At 47.8% G+C, this 25,341-nt stretch overlaps 1 protein-coding gene across 3 annotated transcripts in view; it reads left to right on the forward strand.

The window, feature by feature from the left end:
* PTPRJ (protein tyrosine phosphatase receptor type J) overlaps positions 1–25,341 on the forward strand; it is a 148,856-nt gene that overhangs the window by 76,181 nt on the left and 47,334 nt on the right. The window contains exon 1 of one of the 3 annotated variants that reach the window (XM_036259173.1): positions 9,808–9,874. The exons of the other annotated variants lie outside the window; for them this stretch is intronic. The gene's annotated coding sequence lies outside the window, so the exon portion shown is untranslated. Of the gene's footprint in view, positions 1–9,807; positions 9,875–25,341 lie in introns of those variants that run through there. 3 annotated transcript variants of the gene reach the window in all.

Here is a 25,341-nt window from a genome sequence, read left to right on the forward strand (position 1 = left end):
ACATCTTGTGGTTGGCCGGACTGAGGTTCTCTGTTTGAGACCCGAGGCAGGTGACCCTGGCGGAGGTTCGATTACATTGATTTCAGACTGTCACCAGTCTGTGGCCTGGAGCTGTTCTTCCTCCCTCCGTCAGTGATGACAGAGGCGACCTCAGTGGGCCTTTCCTGGGATTTATTGAGCAACTGAGGTCAGTAGCCTGGGGCCACCTGTCTTTCCTGACTGACCAGCTAATCTGCAGGAAGACGCAGCATGTGAATTGCTCCTCTATAACTTCCTGTCCCTCTTCTCAGGGCAACTGTGCTTTTAATTTTTTATTATTGATTTTAGAGAGAGCGGAAGGGAGAGGGAGTGAGAGATAGAAACATCGATGAGAGAGAACATCGATTGGCCGCCTCCCGCCTGCTTCCCACTGGGGATCTGGCCCACAACCTGGGCATGTGCCCTGACTGGGAATCAAACTGGTGACCTCTTGGTGCGTGGCTCAATGCTCAACCACTGAGCCACACCTGCTGGGCCAACAGTGCTTTAAAAAAAAAATTTTTTTTTTTTTATTCCTCACCCGAGGATACTTTTTCTATTTATCATCAGATGGAGTGGGAGGGACAGAGAAAGAGAGACAGAGAGAAACATCGATGTGATAGAGCCACATTGACTGGTTGCCTCTTGCACGACCCGACCAGGGCTGGGGACAAATGCAACCAAGGTATACGTGCCTTTGACCAGAATCGAACCCATGACTCATTGGTCTGCGGGCTGACGCTCTGATCACTCAGCCATACCGGGCAGGCCCAGCAGTTTAAAAGACACTGTGTGAGTTTCTCCACGTTGAGCCATGAAATCTGTCAAAATCTTTTCTTTCCAGTCTGAAAATATTTCTGTATCAGAAAATATTCGTTTCATTGTGCCCCTGGAGAACTGAACTAGAAAATGGGCAGAAGCTGACTATGGAGAGTTAAATGAACCAATGCACACAAAGCACCACGCATCTTGCCTGCCTCCATAAAAATAACAAAAATAAATACTGACCTTAATGTAGTACGTCATTATTGTGACCAGGGCTGTTTCTCTCTAGCTGTTGTGATAACGGATTTGTACAAGTCATACCAGTTTATTCTGCAACTCAAATGCTCTGGGTTTCTCCGGTGTGCCAGGCAAAGTGGTGAATTGTATGTCCCAGGAGTAACGTGGTTAGAAATACATATGACCATGGTTCCCACATGCTGGTCTGGACGCTGATGCACAGCCTGTGAAAAGTTTCCAGCGGCCAGTGTTAAAAAGAGAAAAATGAGGACAAATGTACTGAGATTCTCATGACACTCATTCAGTTCAGAGGACTGTGCTTTCATCAGAAGATGTCCTCCCTATATATTCAGGGGCAAAACATTTCCTTTTGTGAAACAAGGATGGCTCTAGGTGGTAAGTACCTTTATTTGCCAAAGTGAAAAGCCCTGACCCTTGGGTTGACCCTTAAAGTTTTGAGTGTTTAATGTTTGAAACTGCATTGATCTGTGAATGCCAAACCCCTGGTAGGTAAAATCATAAAATATCAGAGCTGGAAGGGACCTTAGGAATCAGTAAAGGCATGTTCCCCTCAGTTTATAGGTAAGGAAGCCGAGACTCGGAGAAAGCAGGTGACTTGTCCAAGGTCACCTAGCAAATTTGAGGCAAGTTAGGCTTGAAACCCAGACAGGGTGTGTATGAGCTCAGGTTTAGAGTCAAGCACACCTGTGTTCAAATTCTGCCTCTGCCACTTAGGAGCTGATCTTTTACCTGTGAAATTGGGGTACCTACCCAAGGAATTAACATGAGGATGTAATGAGATGATCCAGTTTAGGAGAGATTTTGGCTCAAGGGGAAGGGAAACCCTCTTCTCTTTGCCTCTCCCCTCCCATTAATAAACAGGTTCTTAGATATGACCGTGAGTGACATTAGTCAGATGGTTTTATTTTTAGTGTGATCCCTGTATTTACTACTTGTGATTCTAAGTAATAGCAACTGTTACTTGTTGATTTCTCAGCCCTCTCTTGTGATCTTTCTGAATGATTTCAGAAATCTAATTTGACCCTCCCAGTCCCAGGCACAGGTAGGGTGGGATAAAGGAGTTTGTCAAGGGTCCCGTGCAGTGCACACAGCTTGGATGCTCTTTCCTTTCTTTCTTTTTTTTAACCCTCACCCAAGGATATGGTTTTTATTGATTTTAGAGAGCAAGGAAGGGGCAGAGGGAGGGAGAGGGAGAGAGAGAGAGAGAGAAACATCAATGTGAGAGAAATATCGATCGGTTGCCTTCTATATGAGTCCTACTGGGAATCGAACCCACAGCCTAGAAATGTGCCCTGACCGGGAATCAAACCTCCAACCAGGTGAGCCACCTGGCCAGGGCAACTCTTCCCTTTCTTTAGGTGACCTGCCTCGTTCTTGGAGACCCAGGATGATTGACAAGCCTCTTCTTTGACATCTGGGGCAGTGAGAGGCAGCTTTCCACAGCCATCCCACAGAGCAGCGAGCATGGCGAAATTCTCATGACGTATTGTCAGGTTTAAACACCAAAGAGCGTCTCGTGCTTCCTCTCGAAGCCTGGTAGTAACTGACATAAATTATCTGTGGGAATGGAATGGCCCCAGCTCAGCTGCACCGCACCACGCTCTCCTAGTGACAGTTTAGTGACTCCATATGCTCGCAGATGAAGGAAGCATGGTAACTTGGCACGTGGCCCCAGACGCCTCTGGCCTGCTGCCACCGGCTTGTCCCAGAGACCCGGGGAAAGTGATGTTAGCAAAATGTCCAGCTTCACCTTTGGGTCTTCCATAGGTGGTGGTCATCCCTGTTGGGATTCCTGACTCGAGGCAGTCCTGAGGTCTTCTCAGTACATGTCCCTGAGCGTCGTGTTCTGACGTCTCTGCGTCCTGCAGGATGGATGAATTAGACGCCAGTGACGGGCCCATCTGTGCACAGGGCAAGAGCCACACATGGCTTCTATACTGAGGCTTGTTGTGCTTGGCTTGGGGCGATCTCAGCAAACGCAGTTTCCATCCCGGCGTGTCATATTAAGGAAATTTATGTTATATTGGCCTAAGCCAAGTCAGCCAACATGTTTTGCTTTAGTAACTCCGCCAAGGGCTTATCATCTATTATTTATTCAGGTAACACTGTGTCTCTTAATTTCGGCGGAGGTCCATTTGTCACCCCTGGTCAGTGCGCTGTGCAGCCAGGCGGCCTGTCCGCTCTGAGAACCACTGTGAACATTTTTATTTCGGTTCCTATTCATTCCCAAATGCGTGTGACATGGAATTGCACAAAGCCTCTTTTTTTTTTATTGTAAAAGGAAGCCATGCCCCATGTGGAAATTATGGCAAGTACAGAACCATATCTTTAAAAAAAGTGTTTCCTATAACCTACTACCTAAGGAGACCACTGTTAATGATTTGGTATGTGCCTTTTCAGTATTGTTTGAGTGGCTTAAGGTCATTTCGTTGATGTCCTATTGTGCAGGTAGAAATTCCTCTAGGGAGATGGTACATTTAGTTCTAAGGGCTGGTGCTGGCTGGTTTGGCTCAGTGGTTAGGCATTGGCCCAAGGACCAAAAGGTCACGGGTTTGATTCCAGTCAAGGGCACATGCCTGGGTTATCGGCTTCCCTGGCCCTGGTTGGAGCTGTGTGGGTGGGAGGCAGCCAATCGATGTGTCTCTCTCAGCATCTATGTTTCTCTCTCTTGACCTTTCTCCCTTCCACTTTCTAAAAAAATAAAAATATCCATGGGAAAGAAAAAATTCAATTCTAAGGACTGTCGTGAGGGTTTGCTGAGATAACAAAGATGAAATGCTGAGCCCAGTGCGGGTGCGTAGTGTTGTTCCGTAAGGACGCTGACGGAGGACAGAGCAGAGGGGCTCCGGACGGCTCTGTGACATCCTAGCTCTAGGGCCTTGTACCAGCCACTGATGTGCAGAGCCTTCATCTCCTCATCTGTAAAATGGGGCTCATTTTTGTCTACCCTGATGTCACAGAGAAGATCCTTGGAGCTGCCTTTGGGCCAGCTCACAATAACCAGTGCTGTTATTACTCAAGAGAAATGTGGGAAAACACATTTTTAAGCAAAGCAGGTGTTTGGTCCCCTGCCCTGTCCCCCTAGTGTTGGTGGGTCAAGGAAACTTTCTTTAATTTACAGCCTGTTGGATGGCCCGGTGTCATCCGGGAGCAGCCCTCGAGGGCAGACACAGCATGTCACTGCCCTTGTGTCTCACGCCTGGTAGCGCCTGCCACCTGGTCCATTTTTAATGAACCAAGGCTCACAGCCCACATGCTCTGCCCCTCCCGCTTCTTCCTGACACTCTTCTCTTCTCCATCCACTTCTAGGAGGAAGTTAAGGTGGTCTCTCCTTCCCAGACCTCAGCCCATACCGGCTGCCCTTCTTCAAGCCCCTAGCACCCAATCAGAGACTGGCTGGCTTTCAGTTCTGTCTTGTCCCCTCAAGTCGCCATAAGGAGAAGGCTAAGGTGTCCTGTCCCTGACCAGAGCCAAGCACAGTGGCTTTTCTCAGAGACAGGTCTGTGCCAACTGGGCGGCCTTGGGCACCTCCACCATCCTCACAGCCGTGGGTGAGTGCACGCTAGCCCCCAAATCCATGCCCAGTCCCGCCTTGGCCTGGCAGCTGTCGCCCCGAGATCTGCGGTGCCACCCTTGTTTCTGACCCACTGCACCAGTGTCCTGGAGTTTGGTTCATGTGGCCAGGAAAAGAGCGTGGGCCCCGTATGGGTGGAGTCTGGGGGCTCACCTCTCCCTAGTGGGGTTCCTTGGATAGCCACACCCTGAAGCGGTCCATCCTGTCCCCTGGGCTCTGCATGGTCGTGGGTTTGTGGCAGTACCCTGCTGGTACGTCCCCCTTAGGACATCCAGCATTTTAGGATGCCCCCTCCCCCAGAGGATGAGTATCTGGGGACGGTGGTGAAATACTGATCAAACCAAAGCCCTTTATCAGACCACATTCCAAGACCAACCAGATCCCAGAGCAGAATGCAGGTCTCCAGACCCACAGAAATAGTTTCCCATTTCCCTTTGATCAGTTCTGGAGTGGGAGGGTGCCTCTGCGGTGGCCTCTTACCAGCAGCCTCCCGCACTGTCCCTCTGGCCCTCATCCAGCAGCTGACCACCTGCTCTAACCAACCAGCCCATCACCCGACCCGCCAGCCCGCCAGCACCTGCTCTAACCACCCAGCCCATCACCCAGCCGCCAGCCCCCTCCAGCTGTCTCCTGAGTGTTCCTAATCCACACCCCCTTCTTCAAGGCCAGTAGTGGTCCTCAGTACCTGCCCACCCCCACCCTGCATGCAGGCCGTGGCCCCAGCCCGGCTATAAGCCCCCCCTTTCCCTCCTGGTTACGGCCTATTGAACTGGGTACACGAGGGCTGTTTGGAGAGAGCTCTGGGTGTGCTCTGCTTCCACAAGGTGTCAGCCATTTGTAAGCTGATTAGTAACCAATTTGGGGCAATATTTCTCACCACGACAGCCCACGTTTCTGTTGCCACCTTGTCAACTGAGAACCACTTTTCTGGGAGCAAATGATCAGCTGCTAATCCAGTAAAGCAGTTGGTTCTAAAGACTCTCTAAAGAGTCTGTGATGACCGGCATTAGATGACAGAACATGTTTCTGTTGAGGTCCCGGTGTCTTTCACATAGGCGTCCAGCCTGCAGGTATTTAGTGGGCACTGACTCTGTGCTGGGCACTTGGAGGGGAGCAAAGGAACTGGTAAGGTGTGTTTCTTACACTGTAGTTGGAGAAGCGAGGCCAACACCGGGCTGGTGGGAGGTGAGGCCCTGAGCAGTGGCCAGAGGAGAGCTGGGCTTGTCTGGTCTCACCTCCTACCTGGCGGTGCTACCGTGGGCAGGTCACCCAACTTGTCCAGTTCTTCATCTGTGAGCTGGAGCAGAGCCTGGCCTCCAGTGGTCACCTGATGAATGTTGGCTGCTGTCAGTCATCATGGGTGATGATGATCGTGGAATATCCGTGGCTTAAACATTTTCATCATGTACTTTTTGGTAATCTGAAACAATAGAGTTGAATTACAAGTACTGTAGTAAAGTGTCCACCTGTAAATCCACCACCAATGATTTCATTTACCTATGTTCCTTTGTGGCCCATCACTTGCCTGCGCCCCAAGATTACCATTATCCTGAATTATATTTATCATTTTCAACATTAAAAACATTTTTTTTAACCCTCACCAAAGATATGTTTTTCATTGATGAGGGAGGAAGTGGGGGAGGGGGGAGAGAAAGAGAAACATTGATGTGAGAGAGAAACATCAATTGGTTGCCTCCCAAACGCATCCCAACTAGGGATTGAACCCAAAACCTGGGTATGTGCCCTGACTGGGAATCAAACCCGTGACCCTTTGGTGCATGAGATGTCACTCATCCAACTGAGCCACACCAGCCAGAGCAAACACTTTTAAGAATATATTTGTGCATATATCTAAGCAACACATTGCTTAGTTTTGCTTATATTGAGATATCTCACATAGTTTTCTATGACTTGTTTTTTTCACTCAGCATTGTCTTTCTAATATTCATCCATATTGTGTGTTGCTGTACTTAATTCAGTATTATGGGCATAAGCTGTTCATTGGTGTGTTAGTCTGCAGTTTATATCTCCATTCTCCCGAACAGTGGGTATGTTTGGCTTTTCCCACTTTTATTGGTCATTGCTCATGATTCCCATGCACCGAGTTTTGTGTGGCTCATTCCTGTGAATGGACTTGCTGGGTCTCAAAGAACACTGCTTATTCCCATGAGTGGCCTTGGCGTGATGATGTTTAACTTCGCAAAACTCTCAAGTTGTTTCCAGGGTGAATGTGCCCGATTTTCCCTCCCATCGGCGCTAAGATTTCCTGTTGACCCAGGGCTTCTCTGTCCCTGTGTATCATCAGAGTTCTTAATTTGTACAAATCCATTGGGTATAAATGATGTATTTTTGGGGCTTTATTTTAAGCAGCTATTCATAGGTTTATCGGTCACTTGTATTTCCTCTGTGAAACGTTCATTGTTCAGGTCATGCAGTCATTTTTTATTGTTGGGTTATTTGCTTTATCTCACTGACTTATTGAAGCTCTTTATGTATTCTGAGCATTAATTCCCTGTTGGCTATAGACACTGCATCTTCTCTCAGTTTGTAACTATATTTTCTTTAAGACATCTTTTGAGAAACTGATGTCCATGGTTTTTATGGGGTCAAATTTATCAGTCATTTTTTTATGGTTATACTTTTGGGTATTGCTTAAGACATATTTTCTTACTCTGAAGTGACAAAGACACTCTCCTCTATTTTATTATAAAAGTTTCAGCATTTCCGAGTTATGTCTTTAATCTGTTTAGAAGTGATTTTGGCCTATGGCATGATGGTAGAGGGCCAGTTTCACAGTTTTCCACGTGGATACGAGATTTTGTAGCACTAATTGATGACTTCTCCCTCTTGCCCGTGACCTTCAATCCACAGGAGCTATCAGCAAGCATCCATAGGTGGGTGGGTTTCTCTCTGGTTCTTTATTCTGTGTCGTGGGTCAGTTTGTCTGTACCAGCACCACGCGGTGTTAATTACTGTTTGCGTTCTAATGGTAAGTCTGAACAGGCGATTGAACACACCCCTCCACCTAATTCTTCAGGAGGCCTCGGCAGTTCCTGGCTTTTTGCACTTTCATTCAAGCTTTAGTGTCAACTTTCTGAAAAAAGCCCACTTCCTTTAGATTTTGGTTGGGATTGCATTGAGTCTACAGTCAACTTGATGAGAATTGACATCTTTAGATAGTGAGTCTTTTAGTTCAGGAACAAGGTGTATCTCTTCTCTTTTAAGTTTTTAATGAAGTTTGATAATTAGGTCCATACAAAGCTTGTGTGTGTTTTATTAGATGCAGTCCTAGGTCCTTTAGGTTTTTGTCTTTATTGTAAATGATAACTTAAAAAAAATCACCTCTTCTGTTTGTGGCTGATATGTGGAAACACATTTGATTTGATAACTGTGCTAAGTTAAATTCTGTGATTATTTCTAATTATGTGTCTGGAGGTTTTACATTTTTTCCTATATAACCAATTCTTATCTCATTTTATGTGTCCTCTTTTCTAATTCTTACCTATTTATTTCCTTTCCTTTTCTTGTCTGTTACATCAACAGAAGAGGTGACAGTGAGCATCCTTGTCTGGGTCTTGACCTTCCTCCCCTCGCTCACCCTCCCCAGTTTTACTGAGGTATAGTTGATAACTAACGTCTTAGTCTTGGTTTTGAAGGGCTTTCTCCTCAGTTCCCCTGGGTTCAGAAAGATGCCTGCTGTAACTGTTTGGTAGATTACCATTATTGAGTTAAGGAATCTCCTTTCTAGTCCGAATTTGCTAAGAATTTTTCATGGTTGAGTTTTGAATATTATCAAATGCTTTTGGTACGTCCATGGAGGTGACCTTGTGTTTTTTCCTTTAATTTGATCCTGTAATAAATGACATTCTTTCTCTTTCCAAGCCCTTCTTACATACCTGGAATAAAGCAACTTCATCACAACACTATTGTTTTTACACATTGCGGCATTTGTCCCTACTAATATTTTGTTTGAGATTTTTCACATCTGTAATCATGTATAAGTTTGGCTTCTAATTTTTCTTTCTCATTTGGTTCTTGTCTGTCTTAGTATCAAGATGATATTGGCTTCAAACAGCCAGGGAATGCCCCCCCCCCCTAAAATCTTCTACTCGAGTTTCTGTAAAATTAAAAGTATAAATAGGGCCCTGGCCGGTTTGGCTCAGTGGTTAGAGTGTCGGCCTGCGGTCCAGAGAGACCCGGGTTCGGTTCCCGCTGAGGGCACGTACCTCGGTTGCAGTTTGTCCCCGGCCCTGGTTGGGTCGTATGGGTGGCAACCACTCGATGTGTCCCTTTTACATCGATATTTCTCTCTCTCTCTCTCCCTCCCACTCTATCTGAACAACAACAACAACAAAAAGTATAAATGGGTAGTTTGACAGTCTTCCAAGGAAGCATTTTGTGAAATGTCTCAGGAGTTCCATTAAATGTTTGGTTCATATTTCTTTTATATTTTATTTATTATTTAAAACTTTTAACACAATACTTTATTGTATACTTGAAAGTTGCTAAGAGAGTATATCTCCAGTGTTCTCACCACACACACACACACACACACATAACTATGTGAGCTGATGGAGGTGTTAAATAACCTTAATTTAGCAATCATTTTACATTACATATATGTATTAAATCACCATGTTGTACACCTTGAACTTATACAGTGTTATATGTCAATTATATCTCAATAAAGCTGGGAGCAATATTAAAAAAGACATTTAACATCGGAAGGTACCCATATCCTCTGTAGCACCAACTTAGCTTTTTTAAAAAATGATGCCTTTAGGAATAAAACCACTGATCTCAGTTTAATTGAGATGAATTATTAAACTTGCCCCATTTGGGGCTACACATCTCACTGAATCAGCTTTTCATTGATTTCGTGCAACCAAATGAAACCCAGAAATGGATAAGACGTCACACGTGATTTCAGATGTTGATGTTTGCCCAGACTGATGCTCCATAGTAAGTAAATGCTATCAATTTGAACTTTTAAAATTAAGCCTTGCTAATAATGTTGGCTATCTTATCTGGTTTTACTTGGGTTTCACATAAGGTTTAACTTGGCAAGAGGACTTGGCCGTTCTAAAATAATACAAAGGGAACGCGCCGATCGCTAAGGGCTGCTCAACTCTGACACCCCGCGATGAAGTGTTCTTTGATTATGTGTCAAGATGAACGGTGCAGACCTTTGACAGACACGCGCCTGTGGCTGGAGAGAGCCCAGCGTTCACTGCTGGCCTGGCCATCCCAAGTGAGCAGGTGTTGCAAGAACTCAGTTCCCTCTCAGTCCTTCGTTTTCCCTGGGGGGCCATTGGCTTGCGGGGAAGATAGATTCGAGCAATAGAAGAGCTGTTAATAGCATTTACTCTGTCTTAATCCTTTTTAATCCATTCATATTTCAGTGTCTGAAACTTGGCAGGATGTCAGAAGCCACAGTGCAGGCAGGGAAAGTCTCCTTTGGACAGCGAGGACTTCGTAAAATTGTTTTCCTGATATTTAATTTGTGCAAACATGTAGGAGTGTAATATTCCCTCTTAGATCCCAAGTAGAGTGCCACCAAAAGATCTTGCCAAAATGACCTTTCTGGAGCTTTTAATCATCTGTTTTTATTTTTTATTAAAAAATATTTTTTTCTTTATTGATTTTAGAGTGAGAGGAAGGGAGGAGGAGGAGAGAGAGAGAAACATCGATGAGAAAGAACACTGATTGGCCACCTCCTGCATGCCCCCATCAGGGATCGGGCCCATGACCCAGGCATGTGCCCTGACCTGGAATCAAACCAGCGGCCTCTTGGTGCATGAGTCAATGCTCAACCCACTGAGCCACACCGGCTGGGCAATTATTTTTGTTTTTAAAAGAATGCAATAAAGTTATTTTATCAAGCTTACTAAGTGCTGTAATAAGATATCCCTGGCATGTTAAGGTTACTGAATGGGGAAATAACTTGGACAGAGGTTGATGTCTGAAATCAAGAATGGTCTGTCTGATGCCACACCTGTTGGGAATTTGAACCTCACACTCTTTACTGAGAAAACTCGAGCCTCTCCTTGGGTCCCACCTTTCGATGAACAGGACCTACCTGTTCTGTGGCACAACTAATAAAACGAACTTGGAGAATTCCAGTACAATGCTGGGGAGACTGAGACCCCAGTTTCTGTTGACATCTGTCAAATCTGATGTTGTGTGGGCTGGTGTGTGGTGTCTACTGTGATGGATGTGTGTATGTGGTTGTTAAGAATGTTTTTGGGCCCTGGCCCGTTTGGCTCAGTGGTTAGAGGGTTGGCCTGTGGACCAGGAAGTCCCGGGTTCGATTCCGGCCAAGGGCACATACCTCAGTTACGGTTCATCCCAGGCCCTGGTTGGGGTCGTGCAGGTGGCAACCAATCGATGTGTCTCTCTCACATCGATGTTTCTCTCTCTCTCTTTCGCGCGCTCTCTCTCTCTCCCCCATTCTGTATGAAGATAAATGTAAAAGTATCCTCGAGTGAGGATTAAAAAAAGAGGAATGTTTTTGGGGTGCAGACGTTCATGGTAGCACAGTGATTTCCCAGTGCTAGATTCTGGATCACACTTGGGGTCAACTTCAGGGTAACAAGAGGACAGAAGCCCAAGAACATGTTGTCTTCGACTTCCTGGCCTTCCTCTTCTGGGTGCTGGCCTTCACTGGGCGGAGACGGGTCTTGTCTAGAGGGGAGTCCTTTCTGCCATTTGGGTCCTTGCCAAGCCTGGGGGTGAGGGCTGGCCGAGGGGGTCCAAGCCATTGTGGGAGAGAAGGCTGAGAGCTACTTGAGGAGTATTTGAGGTTGGAGTCAGTTGTGTCTTTGAAAAAATTTACCCATTTGGACTTGTCTGTGGAAGCAATTAGGGAGATCACAGGACTGTTTCTGATTCCCGATTCTGTACAGTGTCTATTCAGAAAAACAGAAAACAGTCAACTGGAACAGAGGATGATCTGAGCACACAGAGTCCTGTTGTCTCAGAGGCATGCCCTCAGACAATCTGCCTTTTAGTGAAGTTTAAGCCCATGAAAGGAAATAAAAAGTGTTTTATTAGATGGCAAAGAAAGATGGACTGGACTTATGAGACTTCGAGAATTTTAGCTTTTTCCTTGTTAATGCAAACTTTATACAATGCAGTAATTATTGCTAATAGTTAATAACTATCTTCAGCTGGGTAAAATGCCCGTGTGTGTTGTGTATCTTTTGTTCAAGGCTGAACACTGCTACCTCTGAAGATTAGTGTACCTCAGGGATGTAACTCACTCACATTTATGAAGCATCTGTTTTGTACAAGACCTTCTGGAAGGTCTTGCTTGCCATAACCATGGGAAGTCAGGTAGAATATGTGGAAACTAACACCTCCAGAGAACTTGTGACCCCCAGTGTCATACACCTGGTGGGGTGGGGATTGGAACCCAGGTTTTTCTTCCACATCCATTCTTCTTCTGCAAAATGCTGACTCATTTGCTGTGGATCTGGCTGGAACCCAGCACAACTGATTGCTGTTTACAGACCATGTTTATATCCCTCGCATCTCTTTTGTGTTGAATTCCATTTCCTGAAAGCACACAAGGAAAATGAAGGGACCCGCAAATGCAACCAGTAATGTGTTGTTTGAACAGATGGTGTGGTGATGGAGTACTGGTCTTCTGACCTTGATAGGAAAACAATCCAAGTCCTTGGTTAGTGAGGAAAGTCACTCTTGGCCCAAATTCCTACATAGGCCGATGGGATTACTTTCCAAGATTTGCTGGATGGCTGGATTTGTGGAAGGGAGAACTGGAAGAAGCTGTCAGGAATTTGCAACGCATCCCAGGGGAACACTTCCTTTGGCCCACCTTCTCCACCAGATAGAGTCTGGTTTGGGCCCAACGGGAACCCACTGGGCAAACTCAGCCTGGAATCCAGAAGACCAGGCCCCTCCCGTGTTAAAAGACCATTAAAGGATGCCGTTAGTTCATTCTGGGTTGAGTTTTCCTGAAAGCAAACCAACCCCCAGCTCGCCCCCTGGAGCTGTTCCTGGGAGCTTACCAGTGTGGCTCCTGCAGACTTGTCCCTTTAAGGATCTCAGGCCAGTGGTTCTCAAACTTTGGAAGGCGTTTGAGTCAGCAACAGGGCCGATACAGGACACAGAGGCCCAGGCTGGTGGAAGTAGGACAGGGCTGGGCCTCAGTAGTTGTAACACGTTCCCCGGATGGTTCTGATACCTCCCACGTGTGACATCCGCTTCTGTGGGCCTCCGTGCCTTTGCCCCTTTTCTCATTTTTGATCTGAATGTTCTCTTTTGTACTTTCCTGCCGTCCAAATCAAAAACAACTCTCGTGTCTACACCTTGTGCCCACCCCCCTCCTCTCCATCGGCCACACTGCCGCTGTGCGCCGTCCAGCCTTCCAGCCACCCGCCAGGTCAGGGGCTGTGCTGGGTGCGAGTCACAAAGTCCCCAGCCTCAGGGAGTTTCCCACTGAGGAAAAAGATACAGTTGTAGTAACAAGCAGTGGTGGTGGTGGGGGGGCCGCGTTGAGCACAGCAGAGGAAAACTCAGTCTGTGCTGGGGACTGAGTGTGTCGAAGTTGCTGGGCAAGCAGGGTGGGGGACAGTTCTCGTTTTCTGGGTACTGGAACCGGCTTGGGGGGGACACACAGATTATTCAGGGAATCTGAGGTAGGTAGCTGTGTGGAAAAATGTGCCTCGGTGGTGAGTTCTTTTATGGCTCACACTTTCCTTCATAGCAGGCATTGATTACATCTATTGTAAAAAAAAAAAAAACAAAACCTCAAAAAAACCAGTGCGTATTTTGAAAAATTCAGAAGGAGAGGTAAAGTGGTGAATGTAACATATTGATAACCTCACCAAGTTAAATGGTTCCTACAGGGAGAAAAGAACATCAGTTGTCTGTTTCCTTTCTCTCCCTGGCCAGTCTTTCAGCAACTTGAGACTAGGGCGCTGTCATCTCTCTGTCTCATGGTCGTGGGGCCTGGCACAGAGAGGCAGTCGCTGCCAACGTGGCTGAATGAATGCGTTTCAGACCCAGGTACTTGGGACACATTACCTCTCTGGGCCTGTTTCCTCAGCTCTACATGGAGGCTGATTGGTACAGATATCCCTAAGGTCTTGTCCTCCTTTGTGACTGACCATGTATATTCCGATTGCTTGCTCCTTGGCCCTGAAGTTCACACATGTCTCTTCAGCTCTGTTCTAGCCCCTGGAGATCCAGTTCAAACCCACCAATCAGCCAGCGCTGGATGCGCACGTTACAGGGGCGGCCATGTGCTGGGCAAAGAGAACATGAAGTGGTGATTCCTCTTATGTTTATGCTGCGAGAGAGAGTCAGACCGCAGGTGTGCGGAGTCCAGAGGATGCTGCCCTGGGCAGGCAGCTCTGTGGCCAGTGTGTTTTGACCACCAGGCACCAGCCTCTGTCACCAATGGACATGTATCATAAGTTGTTTTCTCTCTCACGTGCCCTGTATTCATTAAGAAAGATTTTGTTCCTTCCCATGTCTTATGAGCCAAAGACTTCCGACGTGAAATTCAGACCAGCATCAGAGATCCTGTGATTTTAAACGGAGCTGACTGAAATCTTGCCAAAAGCAAAGAAACAGTGGCAACAGTGATGGAGTTATCTTCTCTTAAACACTTGCTTTTGTGCCAGACATTCTTTCATTTAGTTCTCTCATGTGTTTCTGGAGGGGACTGTTATAATCCCTATTTTCAGATGAGAAGATTGAATTTCATTCGCTTGGTGCTCAAGCTAGTGATTGCCGGCACCAGGACGCAGAACCAGCCCCAGCCCACAGGCTCGGGCACTGACCCGCTGTTGGTCTGCCTTGGCTCTGTCCAGGGTAAATATGTGCTTTAGGGCCGTGGTCAGCAAACTACGGTCCCGAGGGCCAAATCCAGCCACTGCTTGTTTTGGGGTGGTCTGTGAGCTAAGAGTGTGTGTGTTTTTGCTTTTGTTCTTGTTTTTACATTTTTAAATGTTTGGAAAAAAAATCAAGAGATGAATATATTTTATGGCAGTTGAAAATTAAATATACATTTAATGCTTATGAATAAAGTTTTATTAGAACACAGCTGTGGTCATGAATTGATGCATTATCAGTGACTGATTTCACACCACCACAGCAGCTGTAGGACTTGGGAAGCCTAAACTCTGTACTGTCTGGCCGTTAATGGAGGTCACTTGCCAGCCTCTGGTTGGGGCTTTCTGTAGGCTTCGTGTGATGCTGAAAATCACCTGTGGCCTCCCGGTGCTCTCTTCCTCATTCCTGGCCACCAGCTCTCCAGAATTCCCGTGTTTTCTGACTCCGATTCCTCTTTTCATTGCTTGGCTATGCAATGAAAGTGGTTACTTCATGCAGTCCCTGGCTGGATAGTACCTGCCCCAGGTGATTTGCCAAGGTGCCATTTTATCGAAGGTCAGTCTCGTAGAGAGGACGATGGCATGGTTCTGCCTTGGAACTTTTTAATTTATTTTTTGGTGGTGGTTGCATTCAGGTTATGGTTCAAAGCCGAGTGGAGAACCGTTCAGGTTTCTTGTGTTGTCTGGCTATTTCTGTGACACACTTTTTAACTGGAAGGGAATATTGTAGGCAGAAAAATCTGCCAAGAGCGGGCCTGTCGCCACCACCTGTGACTTCTGAGACTGCCCTGTCCTGTGGGGAGGAGCAGGGTCTGGGTCCTGTGCTCCCAGCCAGACGGGGTGGACCCGCTGGCAGTGTGGGGGTGGGGTTGGCGGTGAGTCTGCAGAGTGGCGCTGTCCTCGGGCGGGCAGGTGTGGGCTGGCCCCGGTGTAGCTCTGGCCATGATGGGCAGCGGGAGACGAGAACGCAGCTTCCGGGAATTTCAGCCCAACTTCTTCCCTCTGTGTTAGAAATTCTTTCTGGTTCTGCCTTTTCTTAGCCTTGTTGTGAGACGGCTCACCCCTCCCCGTGTGTCACCTCTTGGAGCCTCCTGTCCCAGCTCCTGCTGTGGGAATAATTGTAATAATAGCTATTATCTGCGGTGCCCTCGCTGCACTGGAGGGGTGTCCCATGGGTTGCCTCCCTGAACACTTGTCACAGCAGTCCTCCGGGGTAAACACGGTCTGTACCTTTCTTTGTTATGAAACTTCACAAACACAGAACACCCATGTACTCATCTTACTTCGCGGTGCTTGGCGGTAGTTCACCCCAGCCTTGCTCAGTGGGTGCTGTGAGGACCGTCGCTGAAAGGGCTGAGGACTCGGCGGGTTCTGCAGCGGGTCGGGTCGGGCTCCAGAGCGTGCCCTCCTCATTCCTGTGCTCTTGGGGTCGATGACTGTCGTTTGCTGCTGTCTATGGAGCACCTACAAATCCCCCCCACATCAGGCCACAGAGTGGATGGTAACTTACAGGTGGCAGATCTCAAGAAGTGTGGCCACTGGCCCGGACTCCTTCCTAATAAGTGGCGAGGCCAGGATTCAGATCCAAACTCACTGAAGTCCTGTTCACTTCCTCCCCACCATGTTCCCTGTCCTCCGAGCCCGCAGTGCTGAGGGGACTGGCTGTCTGCTTGCAAACCTCGGAGAAGCACAGGGCTGCTCCAGGATGCTTCTCTGAGGGCACGGAGAGCAGCTGTGTCTGTTGAAGTCCCCACTGGCCTCTGAGACAGGGTCCACCCTCAGCTCTTTGGCCAGAGTGAGTAGGCCGTGAAAGACCCCTGAGCTTTCGGCGGGCTGTCGAAGACAGAGCTTCAAAAGCTGGCTGGAACCTGGAGTCCCGAGGTCTGGGCTCCCCTGGGAAGAGGGGAGGGCCGTGGGAGACCAGGCAGTCAGAGGCAGAGACCATAGACACCCAGCTGGTGCCGTGGGGACGGGGAGGGTTCCACGAGGAGCAGCCCTGAGCGTGGCCAGTGGTGGCTTTGTGCTATTCTTACCGTGGCAGTGAGGGAGGGAATCGGGGGGTTTGTGGGGTGGTGCTATTACTCAGGTTCCAGAAGAGCAACTACAGGTCTCCCCCCGGAGCCTCAGAGCCCTCTCCCCCAGGTTCACTCTTTTTTTTTTTATCCTCACCTGAGGACATTTTTCCATTTTTTTTTCAGACAGGGCGGGAGGGAGAGAGAGGAAGAGAGACAGAGAACCGAACCCGGGTCTCTCTGGACCGCAGGCCAACGCTCTAACCGCTGAGCCAAACCGGCCAGGGCCAGGGTCACTCTTTTTCTGGGTGGTGGCAGCAAGGGGGCAGGTCAGGGTGAGCAGAGCATTTAGGGGAGGCAGAATGAAGCATTTCAGTTTCCCAACATGCACACTGTCTGCACCTGACGTTGGCCGGAGAGCGCATCCTCAGAGAGAAACAGGGTAAACGGGTGTCAGCCAGGGCACCCCGCGAACTCCGTGCGCTCCAGCCAGAGGTCTCAGGGTGAGCTGGGAGCATAGGTACCTGGAGTGGCCGAGGAATGAGCAGCCACATCTCTTCTCAGCCTTCTGCACGCAGGCGCAGGGGTGCGAGGGAAGGGAGCGGGGAGGTGCTGTGCTGTCACCGTTGACTGCTCCCAGCGCTGAGGCGACAGCGCCCAGAGGGGCCGGCGCGCCATGCATGCACCCTCTGGCAGGGGGAGCCCATCCAGTCAGTTGCTTGAATGTGGCCAGATAAGAAAGCCAGAGCTCTTCATCTTTTTACAATTTTTTTCTTCAAAAGCTAAAAATCAGGATTTTGGAAATGCTCCAGTCTCCTATATTCAAGTAATTGCTCAAGATGTTAGGAAATACTGTGGCAAAACATCACATTTTACACCTTAATGATGAACAATTTTTATTTGCCAGTTATACCTCAGAAGAGCTGGGGGAAAAAACAATAGTGGGAAAAAATAGGATAGTATTCTAATGGAGGTAAATTAAAAATAAAAATCTGGGTAAAATAAAACATGTCACTGGGCTAGATTTTGGCAAAGAAACTCCAATTTAGGACCGGCCCAAATTTATTATATACTGTGGAGAAAAGGCTTCGACGGGGGCCTGGGCCACCACCTGTGACCCTCTTTTGAGATGGGAGACGAGGCCTGTGCAGGGATTCGGGCTGTAGTCTCCGTGCGGGGTGTCCGGTCAAGTGGCTGAACCATTCTGGGACTTAACTTTCTTCCTTCGTAAAGTCAAAGGGTTGTCAAATCGTGTTCCTTAGGCATGTCTAGGGGTTCCATAAGAGTTTGAGTTTCATTGCAAACCTGCTCCTCCCTTCCACGTTGGCTGTGTTTAAAATGGTAATGACATTGTAATGAAAACACTGGTCCAAATATGTATTACAGCAAATTTTAATACATCGGAGCACACCAGTGTCTTAACTGGGTTGTGTATTGATTATATTAAAAATAAAACAAAGGTGTCCTGGTCGGTGTGGCTCAGTTGGTTGGACATCATCCTGTGCACCAAAAAGTTGCTGGTTTGATTCCTGGTCAGGGCACGTGGTTTCAGGCTTATCCCCATTAGGGGGTGTGCAGGAGGCAGCTGATCAATGTTTCTCACTCACATAGATGTTTCTTCCTCTCTTCCCTCCTCTCTCTCTAAAAAAAAAAATTCAATAAAAATATTTCAACAACAGCAACAAAAACCTAGATCTCTCTAAAAATCAATAAAAATATAAAAAACCCATTAAGTTACTTGAACTTTAAAATATATATATATATATATATATAATGACAAAACTTACTTTTATCCAGGAATACATATATACACATATACATATATACATATACAGGCATGTAGGAAATGTAGAAGTCTATGCATATAGTTCTCCATGAGATTTGTTTTAAAAAAATAGCTCTGCTGCTAAAAATACCCATGGAAACTTCTGGCCTGGGATTCCAAGGTCATCCTCAGTTCTGCATCTCAAGTTCACATAGCCTCACCAAAATAGCCCCTCTGGTTACTTTTTCTCTGTGCATTTGGAAGAGTTCATCATGCCTCCAAAGGCCCAAGAGGGAAGAAATGGTGGTTTGCCAGCTGGTGGTTTGCAGGGTGGTTGGTGTTCATCCCTTCCATCGACGCCTCACCTGGCTTTTTGGGGATGCAGAATTTTGGGTTATGCCCACCCTTCTCCACAATTCCTTTTGATGGCAGCATTATGTTGAGAGACTCATTTATTTGCAAATGAGGCAGAGTAAGTCAGCCCATTTCCAAACCCTTGCTCTGCCCAGTGTCTTATGCTGTGGGTAGCTTGCCATGCTGCCTGCCAGCCTTCTTGCCCCCTTTTGGACTCTAGGTGGAAATGGTTACCAGGTGCTCAGGCCACCACACAGTGTCCCAGCTGCCTTCTGGGAAGTCTCCCATAATGACATTGACTGTCTGGCTTCAGGGCTCAGGGGGAGAGTCCATCGCAACTACTGTGCTCATGATCAGTGATTTACCTTTCTGGGGCCACTTTTACAGGGAGCAGTGGAAGAATTTCACACGGGAGACCGACGAGAGCTAGGAAGCACGATGGCCTCTCAGAAGAAAGCTGTGCATGTTCCAAATCCCATAAAATGCTACTTGATTTTAAAAACTGCTCGAAGCGGTTCACATTTTGGTTAATTACGTCAGTGGGTAAAAATAACTATTGTCATATGGTGTGTGGGTTTGGTTTTAGAAGGATAAAGAGTCTATTGTTACCCATTGTGTTACTCAGTCACTTATTACCCATCCCTAAAAATTGATCATGTAGGAGAGAAAAACTGAAGTTTGTCACTTGCTAAAATTCAGGCTCTCTGTGAATTTAGTCTCAAATTGCTTCTTTTGAGAGCAATACAGAAGTCTTTTTAATATAGTCAATTGAAGGGGGTTGATGGAACCCGTCTCCAAGGCCCATACCAGGTGAGGGTTTGGGGCAGGCAGCCCTGAAATTGCCGTTGGGTTCCATGGCGTCAGATGAGATTTGCCCAGGGTGAACCAGTGCCTAAAGACAAGGGCTTCAGTGTCAGGCAGACCTGGGCCGGAATGCTAGGCTTTAGTAGTTGTAAGATGATGGGTCAGGAACTTTACTTTTCTGGGGCTTAGTTTCTTCATCTGAAAAATGGGGACAAATACAGTTCCTGCCTCTTGGGATTGTTGGAAGGCTTAGAGGAGATGATAACACCTGTAGTGCAGTGATTGGTCAATAGTTAGGGCTTAATTAGTATTATAACAGGTAGCCTGGCCTGTGTGGCTCAGTGGTTGAGCGTTGACCCATACACCAAGAGGTTGCTGGTTCCATTCCCGGTCAGGGCTCATGCCCAGGTTGTGGGCCCAATCCCCAGTGGGGGCAAGCAGGAGGTGGCCGATTGATGTTTTCTCTCATTCATGTTCCTATCTCTCTCTCCCTCTAAAAATCAATAAAGAAAAAATATTTTTAAAAAATTATAACAGGTAGAACCAACCAGCATTACATTTTCACATGGGGTGGCTTTTCAGGTGGTATTTCCTACCATTCTTCTCCTGTATGTCACCTTCAAGCCACCCGAGCCCCTCCCTCCCTGTCCCCTAAGCTCACCTTGGGCACCCCCTGCCTATTCCGCTGGGTGGCTCCTGACTGCCGGTCCACATTGCATGCTCATGCTGTTTGGTTTCTCTTGCCTGTGAGCTCTTGCTGAGTCAGAAACACCGTAAGTACCCTTGGCACCTACCCAGGGCCTGGTACAGTGCAGGGCTGTAGAAAAAGGCATGAGGGTCGTGGATGGTTAGGGGTTCAGGGCTTGGAGAGCTCCTGGGGGCTGGAGCGGTCTCAGAAGGTCATCAGGTGAGCTAAGGGTGACAGCTTTGGAGGGTTGATGAGGCAGGAAGAGGGCTGTTAGGCTGGGAATATAGGAACCTAGTCTTGGTTGAGCCTCAGAAAAACTCAGATGTGGGATCTGTATTGCATGTACCCTTTGAGTATTTTATAATTGACCAATAAATGGCTTGGTTAGACCGTCAATCCCCAAAGCTCACAAGTGTCAGGGGAAGTTGAGCCTAAAGCTCCTGATCACTGTGTTGGGCTGTACCTGCCCGATGCACAGGCCCTCAGCAGCGATGTGACGTGAGTTCTGTGCCCTGGATCTTCCCTGTGGCCCTGCAGAGCCCCGCCTACCCATCTCCTCGCTGCTCTCCCAAGGGAGAAGCCTGACCTTTCCTACACCAGTGGGTGCCCTTGGCCGCTGGCTTCCCATTGGGACAGCCCAGCAGGAAGGACCCAGCTGGAGATAGGGGAGAGGCAGCCCTCCGCCGGGGTTCTCGTCCTTTCCCCTTGCTTCTGCTTCAGGATCCTTGCCGTCTCTTACTGGTTTCCGTACCCTACCCACACCCTTGCACCCAGACCCTTTTAACTCCTCATTTACCCTGGTTGAGTGGGTCTGTCACCTGACCCTGCCGGGATCCTGACGAGTACTGGCGTGTTCTAGAAAGTCTGATCTAGCCCTCCTGTTTGTTTTTCACTGTGCGTTGAAGGGAGAGACTAGAAGAGGGGCAGGCAGGTATGTGAATGAAGGAACCAGGTCTGGCTCTCACCTTTGCTGTTCACAAAGCGCCTCCGTGGAGGTTTTGGCCTTTTAGATGCCAAGTGAGGGATTATAGAGGGCGTCACAGGGATGCTTTGCCAGGGTTGGAACAAAAATATAGTGCAGCAGATATAACCCTGCCCTAGCACTTCTTCATTTTGTGTGTGCACAGGTGTGTACCGAGAGCCTCAAAAGTAAAAATGGATATGGTTTGAGTCCTTATCAGCCCTGGGGTGAGGCTAATTCTGTTACTTAGGGCTGCAGGTTGTGAGGAGTCGGCTTAAGGTAGTTCTAGTGTGAAAGTGGGAACTCAAGGTCAAGGTGTGTTGGGCAAGGAAACATCTTAAGGACATGGCCCCCAAGTATACCCGTGAAGGATGAAGGAGGGAGGACTCAGAGGTTATTCTGATGTTTATGGACCTGGAGACAGGTTTAATGGGGGCAGTTACCCAGGGAGGTACTCAAAGAGAGGGAAAGAGATTATGTGTGGGTCTGTTTTGGTGTGTATGTAGGAGTAGTGTTTATATATACAGGAGTTGGGGGGAGAATTTAGAAATTTTCGGTAACTGCAGCTAGTGAGATCCTTATGACTAGGTGTTGGGTAGGAGGAATCCAGTGTTCAGAGTGGACCACTGGTGTGATGGCTTTGGATGAATTGGGATGGCGTGAAGGGCAATGTTAACAGTTTTGTTTTCTCTGGGCCCCAATTTGGGGAAGTGGTGTGGTTCCCAAAGAGGAGGAGAGAGAGCTTTGGCTCATCCAGGTAACCAAAGGAGGTTGTGAAACAAGAACCTCTCTGTGGGGGAGGGAAACTATGGACAGGCTGGAAGACTCAACAGCAAGGGTCAGCTCCTCAGAAAGGAGGAGGGAGGAGACTCCACTGTGTATAGTGTAGGGCATTCTTGGGCACAGCTGAGGCCTGGCCATCTGGTTGACCAGTGGGTTTCTACTGTACCTGGGGTGTGTAGATAACAGGAAGCCCTTGGCAGAACTGAGAAACAGTATCATACTCTTTTCTCATATGTTGGTGTGTCTTCCTGCTACGTCAGAGAGCTTAATCTCTCTCTCATCTCAGTCTTTGCTCCTTTTATCTAGCTGTGGGGGACTGCATAAGCCGTAGGTCATCTGTGTGGGTGACTCGGCAGAGGAGTGGCAAGAAGGGAGGTGAACTGTGAGTACTCCATCCAGGTCAGATCAGCATTTCAGGAGAGAAGGGGTCGGGAAACTTGGCCGGAGTGGTTGAGGTCAAGGCGGAGGCCAATACCTGGGTTCTGGTTTTGGTGCTTCTTCACCAGCTGTGTGTCCTTGGGTGAGCCACCTACTGTCTCTGGGCCTCAGTGCTCACCTCTGAAACTGAGTTGTTGCTCAGTTATTTAAATATTTTGGAGAGTATGCATTTCAGATTGCTCATTGGTTTTGTCACCAGGATCTGAGCCTTAGTGTTGTCATTGGTAAAATGGGGGGGGGGGGGGGGGGGGGGGGGGGAGGGGATACCTTGTAGAGTTGCTGTGAAGATGGAAAGGTGATGATGATAGCAAGCACCAGCAGCTACATAGATGGTTTAATTTTATCTTCATTGCAGCAAGGCAGCTGTGGTTATCATCCCTGCTTACAGATGTAGACACTGAGGAACAGAGAGGTTAAGCTACCTGCCAGAGTCACACAGCCGGTAAATGGGGGCACTGAATGTTTTCTCCCAGGTTGTCAGGTTCCAGATCCCATGCTCCTAACCATGATTCCTTGACCCTGTGCTCAGACAAGGGGTGCCTGGCACACAGTTGGTGCTTAGTAAACGGGAGTTTTTTCCTTTTCATCCTCAGAATGCATTTGGAGGTGGAGGTTCCCACTGTGCTTTGGGTCAGGCTGCTTTGCCCAGTCCGTGTTTTCTAATTCCCAGTTCAGGGTGGTTCATTTCCCCTTCTCTGACTCTCCAAATCCACCTTTCAAAACTTGCCTGTTTACTACTCGCCTGTTCTTCCCCTACTCCTTCCACCTCCCCTTCAGGAAGCTTCCTTTCCCTCTTCCCTCCCAGGGGCTCAGCATGGTTCTGCGCAGTCACCTACCTACTATTCTTGTTTAAACAATTGAGGTGAAATCCACATAATATAAAATTAACATTTTAAAGTGTACAGTTCACTGGCATTTAGTACATTCACAATGTTGTGCTAACCCAGCGGCCCCTTCTCCCAGCCCCCGATAACTACTGCTCTGCTTTCTGTTTCCAGGGGTTTCCCAGTGCTGGACATTTCATACAAAAGCAATCATAAAATGTGGGCTTCTGTGTGTGGCTTCTTTCACTGAGCATGTTCTTAAGGTTCATCCACCTTGTAGCATGTATCAAAGTTTCATTCCTTTTTCTGACTGAGTAGTATTCCATTGTATGGATATACCAGATGTTGTTTTCCCATTCATCTGCCCATGGGCGATGAGGTGGTTTCCCCTTTTGACGGTTGTGAATAGCAGCACTGCTGGGACATCTCTGTCTTCGAGCACTGCCCCCTGATTCCATTTGGGTTCCAGGGCTGTGGCCTCTGGAGTTCCTGAGTCCTAGCCACAGGGTGAGCTCATTCACAACCCTCTTATCAGTGGGTGTACTGAAGCCTCTCCACCTAGGGGGATAGAGGGCTTGGGGCCTTGGGTGGGGAAGGGAAAGGCCCTTGGAGCCCATGTGCCCCTGGCCCTGGGCTTGGCTCTGCATACTTGATCTGGTTTAATTCTGTCCAGAGGGTCACAGAGGAGGAAAGTGCTGGTTTTATCTCCAGCCTGAAGCAGCTCTTTTGACCTCTCCCTCCTGGGCCTGGGGCATGTTTTCAGAGCCAGGGAACTGTGTGGCCTTAGTGTCCTCATCTGTAAAAGGGGATTCTAATTCCTATTTTACTGAGTTGCTGTGAGGTTCAATGTGATGGAGCCTATGTCAAGCTCGCTTCTTTTCCAACAGGGTTGGGAGCCACTGGGCAAGGGACCATCAGGGAAGGGCACTCGGAGGTGGGGCGATTTCAGTGAAATCCTTTTTATTTTTTTAATCCTCACCAAAGGATATTTTTTTCATTTATCTTCAGATAGAGTGGGAGGGAGGGAGGAAGGGAGGGAGGAAAGGAGAGAGAGAAGCATCAATGTGAGAGAGACACATGATTGGTTGCCTCCTGCACAAACCCAACTGCAACTGAGGTATGTGCCCTTGACTGGAATCGAACCTGAGACTCTCTGGTCTGCGGGCTGATGCTCTAACTGCTGAGCCAAACCAGCCAGGGCAGTGGAATCCTTTTTGATTGACAACCACTGGGGCCTTTCTGGGTCCTCTTAGAAGGGGAAGGAGCTGAGGTTATTTTTGTTTCCAGGTTTAGCTCTCACTTCTGGAAACTTGTCCCTAACTTCCTTTTTCTGCAGTTAACTTTGGTGCTTAGTATATGCATCTGTGGAAATGGGCTTCTTCCCATTTTACCCCCAGGCACCATGAGGCTTTGAGCTAATTTGGGAAAGATGAGCTTTCTGTTGATTGTATTCTTTTGAAAGGTATTTATGAAGTGTCCACCATACCCGGTATCTTGCGAGGTGTTGTTTCCAAGGGTCTGTTTCCCCTGTGGCCAGTGGAAGACTGGGGGCCTGGCTGATGTGACTTTGGGGGCCACGCTGGCTTTATCTCTCACTGACCAGCCCTATGACCCTGGATGGCAAATCATTGGCCTTCCACTTTCTTCATATGTAAAAATGGGGGTTAATGTGGAAATTAGTTGCCTTCTTTGCTTGTTATTGTGTCAACTAGTGATCTTTTGGTTGTAAATAAGAGACAGCCCAAATAAGAGTCATTAAATAATGAGTGTTGCATGTCCCCAGCCAAGAAATCTGGAGGTAGAAAGGACCTAGGATTGGGTGAGTTGGCAGCTCAAGGAGCCAGGTGTTTTCTCTTTCCCTTCTTTAGTCATCCTTAGCAGATGGGTGATTTCTCCCCTCCTTGTCACACAGTGGCTGCAGTTGCTCCAGGCATCACAGGCAGACTTGATGAGTCCAGCAAAGCAGGATGTCCTTCCATGTCATTCTTTTTTTATTAGTGAGGAAGCTCTTCCCCAGGAGTCCCCTTGCAGACTTCTCTTAGGTCCCCTCTTCCCATGTCTTAATCTGAGGCCAGGATTAAAGTGTTGATGCTTTATTTGGGAAATCAGGCCCACGGAGATCAAGATGAAGGAAAACAAGGGGAAAGGTAGGGAGCCACGTGGTGCAGTGCTATTATACTGGCCGTTGTTTCACTACGAGCCTCAAAGCGATGCAGGCTGGCATGTTCACATGGCAC

This window comes from Molossus molossus, unplaced genomic scaffold (assembly GCF_014108415.1).
Source record: "Molossus molossus isolate mMolMol1 unplaced genomic scaffold, mMolMol1.p scaffold_m16_p_13, whole genome shotgun sequence".
Classification (NCBI taxonomy): domain Eukaryota; kingdom Metazoa; phylum Chordata; class Mammalia; order Chiroptera; family Molossidae; genus Molossus; species Molossus molossus.